This window comes from Lithobates pipiens, unplaced genomic scaffold (assembly GCF_037356315.1).
Source record: "Lithobates pipiens isolate NorthernLeopardFrog02 unplaced genomic scaffold, aLitPip1_a1.2 Scaffold_8, whole genome shotgun sequence".
Lineage (NCBI taxonomy): Eukaryota > Metazoa > Chordata > Amphibia > Anura > Ranidae > Lithobates > Lithobates pipiens.
The window spans coordinates 185,407,088-185,422,604 of NW_027507903.1; the positions used below are offsets into that span (position 1 = coordinate 185,407,088).

General features: G+C 43.6%; 1 protein-coding gene across 1 annotated transcript in view; it reads right to left on the reverse strand.

Annotated features, from left to right (window-relative positions):
* Nucleotides 1-15,517, reverse strand: part of CERK (ceramide kinase) — a 132,358-nt gene that overhangs the window by 91,618 nt on the left and 25,223 nt on the right. The gene's annotated exons all lie outside the window — the stretch shown is intronic.

A 15,517-nucleotide genomic window follows, 5' to 3' on the forward strand; every position in this document is an offset into this window, starting at 1 on the left:
AAAAAGGCAGACATATTCAAGCAAGTACAGTGGTTAAAAAAAAAATTTGTCAGAATTCTAGATGCTGGAGCATAACCTTAGCACCAAGGAATATGTATGGAAAATGCAATTGCAGTCTCTGGGCATTGTCCCACCAAGCATCAAGATTCTTTCTTGAAATTTTTAACCTGCAATGTAGACATCTGGAACTAGACTGGTTTTTATAGGCCATAAAAGCATTTTTAATACACAATGCCTTATGTTCAGAAAGTAGAATGGGTGCTCTTAGAGGGCCATATGACAGACCTACCAAGAATAAGACAGCCCACACTCAGATGCTGGCCTATCAAAAAAAAGAATATCTTTACAATTTCTCAAATGTCTAAAGTCAAGAGGCTTATCTATAAAAAGGAGACCAACACAGGATTAAAAATGAAAATGATTGGTTTTCTGACAAGTTTTGCCCACTGCAGAATAATGGTGCATTGTAGTTTGGTAGATATGTCACAATTGTTGCTATGTTTATAAACTAGTACGAAAGTGACAAACTGAAACACAAACTTTGGAATTTGTACAAAGGCGGTCTGAGATGAAAGTAAAGGAGTACCACATCTGAACATATCGAAGCATAGAGAAGAAAATTGAAGTAAGCAGGACTACCCAATGATTACACAGAAAAGGCATAAAAGTAAAAATACTAATATTTATAAAATGCATCAACATATCTTAAAAAAAAAATCCCCAACAAACAGGGGTATTCCCAAAAAGCTCCATTATACTGTGTCAGTCTGTTACAATCTTGGGACTGTTGACCTGAGCACCCCTTAAAAACCTCTAGTACTGTACAGGTGGGTACCTGCCTATGTTTTTATATATATATATGCAGTATGGCACACATGGCCTTTTGGCCTCTTCTTTTCCCTTCCTTGGTGTTTTTTGATTGCACCCCTACATTCAACCCAGAGTGATCCCACACTGTGTTCTCCACCCTGATGAGGCATTGGCAGCTGTGTTTTTATCAACATGGATACTAAAGCTGCGCGATTAATCGTTAAGAATCGTTATGGCAATTTTTTTCCCCATTGCGATCTTGACAAAGGATTTCCCAATCTTTGATATGCAGATAAATCTTCTCTCTGCTCTCAGCTATCAAAAAAGTCAAAATCTGGGCAGCCTTCCAAGTTTTAAAACATTCTATCGGTGGAATGTTAAGTCTAAACATTGTATCAATTTGTCTTTTACATCAAAGGAATAGACTTCTGTATGTAAATTAAGAACGTTTAACCACTTAAACACTAAACCTTTTTCTGACAGTTGTTTTCAAGTTAAAAATCTTTTTTTTTTTTTTTGTAGAGACCCTAGAGAATAAAATGGTGGTTGCTGCAATATTTTATGTCACGCATGCATAAAAAAAAAAAAAAACCTAACCAGTAAAGTTAGCCCAATTTTTTTGTATAATGTGAAATATTTTACGCCGTGAGAATCGTGATCTTTATTCTAAGCAAATAATAAAAAACATAATTGTGATTCTCATTTTGGCCAGAATCGTACAGTATTGGTGCAAATACTAAGCATTTGCATGAAACTGATACTTTTGCGTTTTGAGCCCATACAAAATGAATGGGCTCAAATCACACCTCAAACAATCGCATGTGATTTGAACATAAATGCGGTGCGATTCCTGTCCGAATTACATATGGTATCTCCCACCACTCCTGTGTAAACCCAGGTTTGTCAGAGTAACTTCATATCTTTCACATCTTTATATGTGGAGAACACACCTTGTCCCTTATTAGTTTCTACATTAAGGGCCGGTTCACACTGCTGCGATGCGGGAACCCTGCAAATCCACTGCGGGTTCTCGCATCTGTTTCCCAGCGGCTATTAACACTGCGCTATGCGAACTGCTGGGAGTGTCAGGTAAAAGTTAATGACAGGCCCAAATCAGTTTGCATATAGCAGTGCGATCTGCAAACTCTGACTGGAATTGGACCGCATGGATGTGAACACCCATGCAATCAGATTCTGCTGCCGACAAAAAGGGTGCTATAAATAGATTAGCAGAGAGCTTGTCTTGTCACAACACAGCTCTGAGGCTAGGTTTACACTACTGCGATGTACTGGGAATTTGATCCTTTTTTTTTTTTGTCCTGTGTGAGGTGCGAATTTGCCTTGCATTTTGGAGGTAGACAGGTGCGAATTTACCGCAATTTTACCAAGAATTTACTGCAATTTAAGGCAAATTTCAGGAGGCAGACAGTGAACAATTCACAGAGATGTCAACTGTGTGCTGTGAGTTGTCCAAGTTCAATCAAAACCTATGAAGATAAAATTTGCACTGTACCATAGGAATTCGCATCACACCTGCAGTCAACACTCACAGGACCCTTTTTTTTTTTCTCGCACCAAATTCGCAACGCATAGATCTGAACCATAGTCATGGAATACTATGCTTTTTACATGACCTGCCAATCTGTGTGCTCCTAAACATATCGAACCCGCTGTAAATTTGCATCAGTGTGAACCCAGGCTCAAAATATCTTCGTTATTTTATGTGGAGGGGGGTGTATGCCTTTCCTCCAATCAACTCTCACACAGTGTAAGCAAAGACTACACTCCTACCGCTGAATGAGGAAGTAAAAATTCTAACAGAATGAAAGAATTCTAAAGAATATAGCAAGCTGAAGGCAGCAGATATAAAAGTAAAACTTATGTAGGGAGATTTGCTTCATCTCTGTGTATCATCTGAGGCTGTAAACCTCACTAGGTATACTAGAGGGTTTACATCCACTTTAAATTGGAGAACTGGCAAACTTTATAGCTCTATAGAAAAAGGTACTTTCACTACTTTTTCATTTTTTAACATTTTTGTGATTTGTAGGCCTTACAAATAGGGTATTAGTTAATTGCACTTTGGGGGCCTGTCAGATCTTAGCAGTCTGCTGTGACGTGCTACTGCCCATGCATTAATGTGCAATATTTTGCACATTAATATTTGATGTGACAAGACAGTCCATTTAATTTTTTTCAACAGCAATGACTCAAAATGTTGACCTTTTTTCCCCTTAATGGGGCACACTCTTCACGTTGTGTGTAGAGAACCATTGGGAAAGTAAACTCAAGGAGGAAAAAAACAGTCCAAAAATGTAAATTACAGTGTCAGTTTTATGAAAAAAAAAAAAATTGCTTAACCGCTTGCTGACCAGCCGCCATCATTATAATTCGGCAAGTTGGCACGGCCGTGCGAATCGCCGTAGGCGTACGTCGGCTGCTTTAAGAACTCCAACGCGGGCCTGCGTTCGCTCCTGAGAGCCAGAATGGGGATCAGTCAATGTAAACAGACAGATCCCCCTTCTGTCAGGAGAAGAGAGAGAGATCTGCTGATCAGGAACAGCGATCTCTCTCCTACTCTAGTGACTACACCCCCCCCCCCCACAGTTAGAAACACCTCCCTAACCTCCCCCAACCCCTTCCCTGCCAGTGACATGTATACAGTAAGTGGCTATTTTTAGCTCTGATTGCTGTATAGATGTGAAGGGTCCCAAAAAAAAATTAAATAAAATCAAAAGTGTCCGATCTGTCCGCCACAGTCCCGCTAAAAATTGCTGACCACCACCATTACCAGTGAAAACATTTTTTAGAATAAAAATGCCATAAATCTATCCCGTTTTGTAGACGCTATAACGTTTGCGCAAACCAATCAATACACGCTTATTGCTATTTGTTACCAAAAATATGCAGAATACTTTTTCCCAGTTAAAGCGACGCAGTGCCGTATCGCAAAAATGGCCTCGTCATTAAAAGGGGCAAATCCTTCCAGTCCTTAAAGTGGTTGTAAACCCTTACAAACCACTTTGACCTACAGGTAAGCCTAGATTAAGACTTACCTGTAGGTCTAAGAAATATCTCCTAAACCTATACGGTTTAGGAGATATTTGCCCGAAGACAGGCACCGCTGTCTACGGCGCATGTGCCGTAGACAGCGGCACACAGGCGCACTGAGCGTGGCATCGTCAATGATGAAGATGGCGCGCGCGTTGGCTCCCGTGCGCATGCCCTGGAGTGACATCATTGCGGCTTCGCCGAATGACAGCGGCGGAGCTGCGAGACCCCACCGAGAAGATGGATGCGCCGGACTACAGGGGACAGCGGTGACTTCGCTGGCTCCTGTGTCAGGTAAGTGACACATAATGGACTACTATGCGATGCATAGTAGTCCATTATGTTTTACCTTTGCAGGGAATGAAAGAGGAAGTAAACTCATCAGGGTTTACTTCCTCTTTAAGTGGTTAAAGTATATTTACACTTTTGCAGCCCAATTGGGATAACACCTACTTTATATTTGTTACATGTCCTCATTTACATAGCAAAGCTTAAATTTATTTATTTATTTTAAAGTGCAGCTTACCGTTTTAGATGCTTTATAGGGATGGGCGAACGGTTTGGCCCGAGCATGAGTTTGGGCCGAACATTGACTGTTCGCATAACCACCAAATTATCAGGGCGTTCGACCGTTTGCTCAGCCCGCCAAATGACCACAATGCGCTACACCACTGCACACTGTATTGAAAGCCCCAATTGGCTGAAGCAATGAAAGCTTTACCAATCAGGGCACAGAGCACTGTCAGAGCCATGATTGAATGCGGTCATGATGACTCTATCCAATCATGGCTTATTGCTGTTAGTCCTGTCCCACACTATAAAAGTATTCTTTCAATCTTTCAATTTCAGTAGATATCGGTGTGAACAGAGAGATAGAATAGGGCTCTGTTCAGGGCTGTTAGACAGTTATAGCATGCTATTCTGATTCTATTATCCGTGTAGAATATCAGTTTAGTGTGAATCTAGGGATAGTTCAGGATGAGTGTAGTGTGACCATTCATCTTTTCATTATTCTAAATGTAGGGATATTTCAGTCAGTGTGGAGTGTAGTGACTGTTTAACGCAGTATATTTAAATTGCGTTACTGCAAGTTTAACACTGTATATTTCAGTGCATTATATTCAGTTTAACGCAGTATATTTCTGTGCATTATTGCTAGTTTAACGCCGTACAGTTCAGTGCGTTCCTGCAAGTTAAACGCTGTATATTTCAGGATGTCACTTGCCGTTTAACAAAGTACAGTTCTGTGCGTTAGTGCACGTTTGAAGCAGTATATTGCAGTGCGTCAGTGCAGTTTCACTGCAGTATAATAAAGTGCATCAGTGAGTACTCGAGTTAAAGTGCATCAAATACCACATTCCATTGATTAAAGTGCATCCATTTCCACATCTATATTAGATTGTGTTAATAAGCACCCCCCACTCCCATCATGCCTGGGAGGACAACAAGGAGAGGCAGATGTTCCCATGACACTGAGGGGGCCAGCAGCATACATGTCCACAGGCAAAGGTGCATGTGGTCAGTCCTCAGGCAGGGCATCATTTCTTGTTTAGTAATGTTGCCCATGCTATCCAGCCACAGCATGTAGAGGTGGTGGTGGACTGGCTTACTAAACCATCCTCAGTCACCCAAGCAGAGACTGGTGCACAGTCCACTGCAGCTGCCAGAGTGGCTAAACCTGCCTCCTTGTTTACAGCCATTCCTGCCATAGCCCCAGCATGGAGGAGTCAGTTAAGTTATTTGAACACAGCGTCAGCCACTTGCTCCTTGACAATGCACATCTATTACTTGATTCAGATGTTGGTTCTGAGGTTGAGGTAGGCACAGAGGGGAGTACACAAATTGGCAGTCATGCTCCAGCCGCAGCTTATTGCCAAGATGTCTCCAGTGGTAATGATGATGAAGAGATCACTGATGCTACTTGGGTGCCAGATAGAGCAGAGGAGGAAAGCAAGGGTGAGGCACAACCCCAACGAAGCAGCCATCATAGAAGAGTAAAGGGCAACCACCCTATTCTATCACATTGTGGAGGCGTCATCTTCTCCCGACCCACTTCCCACAGCTCAGCTCTCTGGGCCTTTTTTAGCACATGTGCAGCTGATTGCACTGTTGCAATTTGCAAACTTTTGTCTCAAGCACATCAAGCATGGCAAAAACACCAGCTATTTGGGTATCACATGCTTGACAAGGCATTTAAAATTCTCCCAACACTCAGCCCTTTGGCAAGAGCACCTGAAAGCCACACAAAAGGGGCACAAATCCATTCCCCTGCCTTACTCACCTCAGTCTACCCCCGCTATACCTCATTACCTTTCAAGCAGCCACAAATGACAGGGATAATGATATAGTGCAGGGTGTCCAGGGTCCTTGCAGCACATCTGCTAGCAGCACACCACCAGCTGTAGACTATAGCCAGCAAATCTCTCTGCCTCATCTGCTACTGTGGGAAAAAAAAATACAGTCACTGCCACCCACATGCCGAGAGTCTAAATGCAAGCTTGTCAAAGCTGCTGGCTCTACAACTTCTGCCTTGCTGTCAGGTGGATTCTGCACCCTTCCACGAATTTTCAGAATGTGCTGTACCACAATGGCAAGTTCTCAGTCACTATTTCTTTGCACGCAACGCCATTCCGGCTCTGTACCATCATATGGAAGGCAATGTTGTGGCATCGTTGGGCAAAGCAAACAGCCGCAAAGTCCATGTTACTGCTGACACATGGTCCAGCAAGCATGGTCAGGGATGGTATATTTAGTTCAAAGCACACTGGGTAACTCTGCTTCTAACTCAGAAGCAAGTAGGACAGGGCTCAGTACTGCAGCTTGTTGTGCCCCCACGTCTCCATACAGCTAGTAGTGATGCCAGATTTGTCTACCCCTGCCTCCTTCACCTCAATACCCTCTTCTGCTGAAATGTCCTATGAACCACAAGTACCCCCTAAGCATTCAAGGGGCAGGCACAGAGGTGGTTCACGCCACGCCAGCTAGGAATGGTGGTGTGTGATAATAGCACAAATCTCCTGTCTGCCCTTAGATGGGGAAAATTTATACATGTGCCATGCTTGGCACATGTCCTCAATTTGGTGATGCAGGGTTTCCTAAATAGGTACCCAGGGTTGGACTATATGCTAAAGCAGGCCAGAAGAGTCTGTAGCCATTTCAGGTGGTCAAACATAGGCAGTGCTCGGTTGGCTGAAATCTGCCCGAAAACTGCCAGATTTGTGCCATGTCCACTAAGTGGAACTCAACTTTGGCAATGCTGCACATGCAGTAGAGGGCCGTCAATGAGCACCTGTGTGAGTATGTCACAACGAGGAGGAGAAGGAGGTGGAAGGAGAAGGACATACATCAAACAATAAGAGATGGTTATACTTCCGCAAAACCCTTGGAAGTAGTACGTGACTAGGAGGAGGCAGTTCCAGATACTATAATCCTCAGTGACCCGAGGAGTCTGCTTGCCTCTACAAATTTTCAGTGCATAGGCTCCCTCATGCTTCAAAGCCTGTGAAAGGACCTAAGAATACGTGCCATAAAGGAGAAGGATCACTATTGGCTGGCAACCCTCCTTGACCACCGTTACAAGGGGAAAGTACCAGAACTCATCCCATCCCCACAGAGAGTGCAGAAGATAGAATCTCTTGAGGTCACCTTAAAGATGACCTTATCTAATGTTTTTCCAGACTCTGGTAGGTTACAGTGTCATGGAAAACATAGTTTTGAGGCTTCTGTTGATCAAGAGAGGAGCAGTGGAGAAGGAGACCGCCTAAGTGATGCATTTCCCTCGCCACCCAAGGCTGTCAGCTTCCACATCCCCCCGACAGAGTCTGCATTACATGGTGGATGATTATCTAGGGGTGAAAACAGACAGGATAGCTTTCCATTTGATAATCCACTGGCTTACTAGGTCATGAGAATAGACCACTGACCAGAACTTGCCCAGTATGCAATTGAGCTGCTGGATTGCCCTGCATTCAGCATGCTTTCTGAACGGGCATTCAATGCTCCTTGAGATTTTTTTACTGATAATAGAATGCATCTGTCCACAGACTCGGTGGATCGTTTGACATTTATCAAAATGAATCAGTCCTGGATTACCATCAGCTCTGAAGCCCCCAATGCCGATGTCGCTGATTAAGTGTTTCTGGGATGAGGAATCTCTGCAGGACTTCTAGGGTGCCTAGCAATGTGGGTGTTGATTTCATCTGGAATAATTTTTTTGGTGTAGGTTTCATGGGCACAAATAACACCCAAAGAAAGACCATTTTTTCCACACCTGTTTAATGGGTGCATATCATTTTAAATTTTGACAGCAAATCTTTCATCAAGAGTACCTCTATAGGGTTATGGTGTGAAGGCACTACTGACACCAAAAGACCAATGTTTCCACACCTGTTTCTATCCAAAGTCTGTGGAAGAGACACCAAAATGTATCAACAATAATCTCTAATCTTGTTCCCAGCCATAGGGTACGTTATTTGGTTCCAAACTTCCACGTTGTTTGAAAGTTCTGGTGCGAGCCAAACTGGAGGTTGTTCGACCCATCTCTACTTTGGATCCTCCAGCAAGGAAAAAAAAAAAAAAAAAAAGACTACTAGTTTGTCTTTGTTTATGAGTGGGCTGGGTAGCTACCTGACCTAACAAAGTTAAGGGTAATGAAGCGGAGATTCCTGCATTGCATGTTAATGAGGACAGACTTGGGACAGGCTCACCAAAGCTCACTTTGCAGCCTTGTCAGTCATTTGCCGGCCTTCCATTGCAGCCTTGTCAGTCATTTGCAGCCTTGTCAGTGTCATTTGCAGGCTTGCCTTTTTAAAAATGGCGCGGCTGAGATACAGAGCGGATGTCCCATGTACCTCGGTGGCGCTAAGTAGCACTCAGCGGCTTTCGGCCGCACTCGCCCGTTCTTGGCAGCTTTCAGCTTTCCGAAAGCCGCCGAGAGCGGCAGAGAAGCTGACAATCGGCGGGGGATCGGCGTATAACACGCACCCACGATTTTCCCCTGATTTTAAAGGGGAAAGTGCGTGTTATACGCTGATAAATACGGTAAGTACACTGTCAAGTATTTGGTCAATAAGAGAAAAGGGTTAAGAAGATGTTAATCAAAGATGAAAAATTAATTTAATTAAATAGAAGTTTATCCCAGAAAGACACATATACAGAATATTTAATGAAGATGAGCATTATCCTATTGGACAAAGTGAACAGTGAAATAATGTCAGGAAGATCCTCCTCACGGACGTCCGAGCGGCGAAAGTCGCAGAAGATCTTTTGTCCAGTTTCAGGAGCGTTACCGCGATCAGCGGTGCGCGCGTGCGCGCACGCGGGTGCGCGCGCGGCCGTTTGACGCAAATTGGCGCCAATAGCGCTATTTAAACTGGAGCCATGCTTCAGTGCTTTGCTGCCTGATCAACAGCGTTCCTGTGCTTCCTGGTGATCCGTATCTGAACCTGAACCTGTACCTGTACCTGTATCCTGATCCGTATCGAACCCGGCTTGTTCCCGACTCTGCTGTTTGCTGCCTGCCTCCCCGACTTTGGCTTTGTACCCGACTACTCTTCTGGATTCCGTTTCTGTACCTGATCTGCCCGCCTGTGCCTGACCTGGACTGTTACACCATCCGTCAACTGTAAGTTGCTTGCTGTTGTACTACAGGACACCTCCCAGTCCTCCGCAATATTTAGCTGTACTCCTTCTGCGTTTGTAGCCTTCTACCTCTGGCTGCAGACTACTGGACTCTTCCACTTCCGCTTATCCATTGCACCTGCATCCGTTGTTGGACTACAATACCCCTCCGTTGTTTGTCACTTCCTGCAATCACTTGTATGCCGTTGCTGGACTACAGGAACCCTTCTGCTGTCTGCTGAACCTTATCTCACCTTTGCCTGCATTCTGACACCGGACTACAATACACCTCCTCCTTCAACGGTCTTCTGCCTCTACCACCTGCTATCCAGTCAGGCACTTGTGCCCCTCTGTGCTCCTGAGCCCCTGTCACCACTACCAGGGTCTCTCGAGTCAGAGGTCTACGAGAGGCCACTCCCTGCACTCCGGGCTCTGCTTAAAGGTACGTGACAAATAATGATTTCTACCACCAATTAGAAAAAGCTTTGTATTCGTTAAAAGAAAGAACTAGGCAATCTGTGAATGGCGGCAGTGTTAAGCCAGCGACCCTGTGGTCAGTGTTGAGACTGGAAGCATCTCAGAACTGGACCTTAAAAAAAAAACACAGCCATCTCTGTAGTAGTGTTGACTAGTACAGAGATTGCCAGCTTCCCCTGGCTCCAAGGTGGACCAATGCAAGTATGCAATAAAGAGTTCAGCTTTATAATTATTCAATAGATTGTGAAGTGTATTTAGTGTATGTAACCAATTATGTCTTGGTATCAGCCTTACATCAATTCCCTGTACAGCAGCACTGTGAGACAAAGGGTCAGCACTGGTAGCCAATTAGAATGTTACAATGCACTTGCGCTGACAAGAAAGCAGAGAATGAATGAGCTGGGTGATGACAAATCAACATGCCACTGCTCTCTGCTGTCCAAACAACAAGTTTAGAATGTGTTCAACTGGCAATGTGTTCTTTTGATCAAGCTAGGTTATTGCTGTGGTGGGAGTCGAAGATTTGGCTATGATGAATGGTAGGGATTCCTGATTTACAAAAATAGCTTTGCATTGAACGCTTTTGCTGAATGGTTGCTAAACAGGAAAACAGCAATAATAGGGTCACTAAATAGAACCACAGGATGAAGCAGGGGGATCAAAGATTCAACAAACTCCAGGGGTTTTGGACACTGAAGATCCTTTGATGTTTAATAGCTCTAGAAGTGAGCACAGAGCAAAGTCAGCACCTTTTTTTTTTAATATAGTGACAGTCACTTTAAAAGGTAGGTCTAGACATTAGGGTTGTAAAGTCAGATGGTTTTTTATCTGAATACATTCTATGCATTAAGATAAAAAGCTGTGTGTACCCCCCCCCCCCCCCCACAAACACACACACACACACACACTACTTATCTGAGCCCCATCTCTGTCCAGCAATGTCCATGAGTGTCTTAGCCATCCCAGACTCTCCCAGCTAGCCAATCAGGCGAGGGGGGGGGGGGGGTAGGCCCGGGTCGCAGCTCAGTGTCTGACTGGAGACAAGGAGCTGTGACTCAGCTCAGGTGCCACCATAGCAAGCTGCTTGCTGTGTGGTCACTCGACAGGAGGGAAGGCCAGGAGCACTGAAGAGGGACCCGAGAAGAGGAGAATCCGAGCTGCTCTATGCAAGTATAACATGTTTTTTTTTTTTTTTTATATAAAAATAATAAAGACAGATTTTACAAATCACTTTAAGAATTTGGCTGCAAGATCCAGCGCCATTTGGTTATGGAAGGTTTATGATGCAAAAGTGCATGTATTCTTCTACAGATTTTTGGTAAAATATAAAAATAAAAAAAATTGTATATTGATTGGTTTTTTGCAAAAGTTATAACGTCTACAAAATAGAGGATAGATTTATGGCATTTTTATTATTCATTTTTTTGTTTTTTTTATTAGTAATGCCAATGATCTGCGAATTTTATCATGACTGTGACATAATGGCGGACACATCGGACATTCTAATAAGTGCAGAGAGTTCTCACAGCTGGGGAAAAAAATAAAAAATCCAGGCAGCCTGCCAAGTTTTATCACAACACTAGAAACAAAGTATCTTTTTGTTCTTTCATCAAAAGAAAGAGTGTAAAATGAGGGAAGTTTAACCATTTAAAGACCAAATCTTTTCTGACATTTGTTGCTTACAAGTAAAAAATCCTTATTTTGTGCTAGAAATTACTTAACACCCAAACATGATTTTTTTATTTTAGCAGAGACCCTAGAGAAAAAAATGGTGGATGTTTCAATATTTTATGTTGCATCGTATTTGCGCAGCGGTCTTTCAAACTGTTTTTTTTTGTTTGTTAAAATACACTTTAATGAATTTAAAAAGATAAACATTAACTTTAGCCCAATGTTTTTGTATGATGTGAAAGAAGATGACACTGCGAGAATCGTGAGAGAATTGTGATCTTTAGTCTAAGAAAAAAAATTGTGATTCTCATTTTAGCCAAAATACAGACAAAAACAAAAAAAACACGTATTCATCAGTTTAGGCCGATATATATTCTACATATTTGTGGTATAAAATGTTTTCTTTTTTTTTTTTTAAAAGGCATATATTCATTGGTTTGCGCAAAAGTTATCACGTCTACACACTACAGGATAGATTTAGGGAATTTTTTAAAATGTCTTTACTAATGACGGCGATCTGCGATTTTTAGCAGGACTGCGAAATTGCGGCGGACAAATCTGACCCCAAGTTACTCTTTTTGGAGACCAGTGACATTACTACATTGATCAGAGCTATAAAAATGCACTGATCAATGTAAAAGTGACACTGACAGGGAAGGGGTTGACACTAGGGGGCGATCAAGAGGTTAAGTGTGTTCCCTAGGTGTGTTCTAACTTCAAGAGATGTGGGCTGACTGAAACATGACAGAGATCATTGCTCCCAATCACTGATCGTAACGGAGAAATGCCTTGTTTACATATATCCCCATTCTGCCTCTTCTCACCGTGATCGTGGGCCGCCGGTAGACATCAAGTCCCCAGGACCCATGGGCACGAGTGCACTATCATGCTTTTACAGCGGGAAGTACAGGTACGCTCATTTGCGCAGTGGTGCCAATCTGCCGACGTATATCGGCTTGTGCCGGTCAGCAAGTGGTTAAAGACAAATATATTTTATATATATATATATATATATATATATATATATATATATATATATATATATATATATATATATTATTGCTTAGAGTGATTTTTTTTTTGCAGACTGAATATGTGTATATGGTTTTTCATCTACACAGCAGAAATATAAATAATTCATAATAGACTACAAAACATACACCACAGTTTGAATAGTTGGTCCTTGTATGGTTACTTGGAATCTGTTTCATTGAGTTATCGAAAGCAAACACAAACAACTGTAACAAACTACAGCAATGCATGTGGCTTGTTCCAGGACACGGGGTTTCTTGTGTTCTGTCAATAGGTGAACCTCTGCAGATTATAAAAGCCTGAGCAATCTGCCTACATCAATCAGTTACCGTATTCCCAAGTAAATCTGAATCCAAGTTTGCTCTCTGTAAATAAGAAGTTGATGAGGTCAACCTATCAGACATCTGGCTTGCAAAGTACGTTCCATTGACCACTGCACACACAGAAAACAAACTCTCCAATGCATTGGACATTATCAAAGGCAAGTTATTTAAAAGGAGAAGTCCAGCCTAAGCTTTTTAGGCTGGGCTTCTGCTCTGGGTCACAGGAGTGCAATTGTTTTTGCACTCCTGTGACACGTTTTCAGCAGAGAACGGTCTGAAGTCCGCTCTCTGCTGATGTCACTGGCATCAGTCAAGGGAGCCGACTTCCCAAGTCTTGATCTGCCAGATGCCTTCATTGATGGCAGTCTCAGCCTCTCAGTGAGCCGGAGAGACAGCCACTCCCCACCCCTCCACAGCTCAGCACTCCAATGAGCGTGGAGGAGCAGAGAGGAGAGATACTGACAGGCAGCAGCTCTTCTCTGGGGAGTCTGTAAAAACTGAGCCATCGGCGATGTTCGGTGGCTCGGTTCTCAGTGACCAGATGGCGGGGGACAGCTGCAATGTTGGTCTGATGCTGCATCCACATAGGTAAGTATGAATAAAAAAGGAAAAAAAAAAAAAAAAAAAGTCACATACTTCTCTTTTAGGAAAAGGAAGATCTCCTGTGGACAATCCGCTCGTGTGTGGGCTTCGGCTGACTTTTTCTTCCCAAAAGTCCGGCGGACTTAGAAAGAAGAAGTCTTGATTCAAAATTCTCCGGGACTGTAACATCATAAAGGGTGGGGTCACATGTGACATCACCCGGTGACCCCGCCCTGTAACTCTATATAGGTCGTCGCACAACGCGTCCCTGTCATTACAGCCAGAGAGAGTGTTGTGTCAACATCGGAAGAAGAAAAGAAGAAAGAAGGTGGGAGGAAGGAAGAAGGAAGAAGAAACAGGAAGAAGAAGGAAGAAAAAAGAAGGAAGGAGCAAGAAGGAGGAGGAAGGAAGAAGGAGCAGGAAGAAGGAGCAGGAAGAAGGAGCAGGAAGAAGAAGCCGGAGGAAGCAGGAAGAAGCAGGAAGGAGGAGAAGAGGAAAAGTAAGAGGAAGAAGGCGACAGCGACAAGACCGGGCAAGCGCTAGTAAAAGAGCTGGAAGAAGAAAGCGGAGGCCCAGCAAGAAGAACCGAAGAGCAGGACAAGGCTCCCGAAGTTGGAAGAAGACCCCCGGACGGCAGCGGGGACGAAGGAGAAAGTCAGGCTCCTCTGCTAGTAAAAGAGCAGAAGATAGCTGAGGAGTCCAGCGAGACGACCCCCGAAGATGAAAGAAGACCCCCGGAGCTGTCTAATAAAGTATTTTAAAAACCTGTGTTGTGTTTTTTTTTATTAACACTTTTTTTTCCCCCAGGTGAATGGGTAGGGGTACATCGTACCCCATACTAATTCACATGGGGGGCCAGGATCTGGGGGCCCCCTTATTAAAGGGGTCTCCCGGATTCTGATAAGCCCCCTGCCCACATACCCCAACAACCAACGACCAGGGTTGTCAGGAAGAGGCCCTTGTCCTCATCAACATGGGGACAAGGTGCTTTGGGGTGGGGGGCCGCAGGGAACCCCTTTCTCCAAAGCACACCATGTTGAGGGCACGCAGCCTAGTATGGCTCAGAAGGGGGGGCGCTCGCTCATCCCCACCCCGTTTACTGACCAGCCGGGCTGCATGCTCGGATAAGGGTATGCTATGGACTTTGGGGGGACCCCCATGCTGTTTTTTTCAGCGTATGGGTTCCCCTTTAAATCCATACCAGGTGACGCGGCTCGCAAGGTGTCAATCTCGCCGATGGAGGCGGCAACATTGACTTCCTGCGCTAGTCCCGTCTACCTGAAGCCACGTTCAAAACGTGTGTGGGCAAGTCCATTCATTTCAAAAGTCCACCGGAAGAGTCTGGTCGTGTGTAGGCAGGTCCACTCATTCGGAAAGTCCAGAGGACCTCCACTGCAAAGTCCGACGGTTTGTCCGCCGGATAGTCTGATCGTGTGTACGCAGCATTAAAAGGTCATAGCTTTATATTAAGGACAATCTCTGTTGACTGTCACTTTAAAACCTTAAAGAAGTAGTTACTCTAGTATAGGATATGAAAGCGTGAGTGGTATAAATATCAGAAATTAAATGAGCTTTCCTTTTTCAGGGAAATACATGACACGTCACCCAGAGCACTGCACATTTATGCAACACTGCTCAATTACTCCTTATTATTGGACTTAGTCTAATTACCAAGCTGTCAAATTAATATATGAAACACTAATTATGATTTTCTCTCTTAACCGTTCTCTGCACAAGGTTAGAACAAGCATCACTATAAAATCTGTGTTCCTTTAGCAGAGAATTCCATAAATATATAAAAGGCATGTAGGTAAATTATGCTGGACTCGGGTTGACTGCAGTTTAACCACTTCAATACAGGGCATTTCCACCCCCTTCCTGCCCAGGCCAATTTTCAGCTTTCAGCACTGTAATATTTTCAATGACAATTGCGCGGTCATGCAACACTGTAC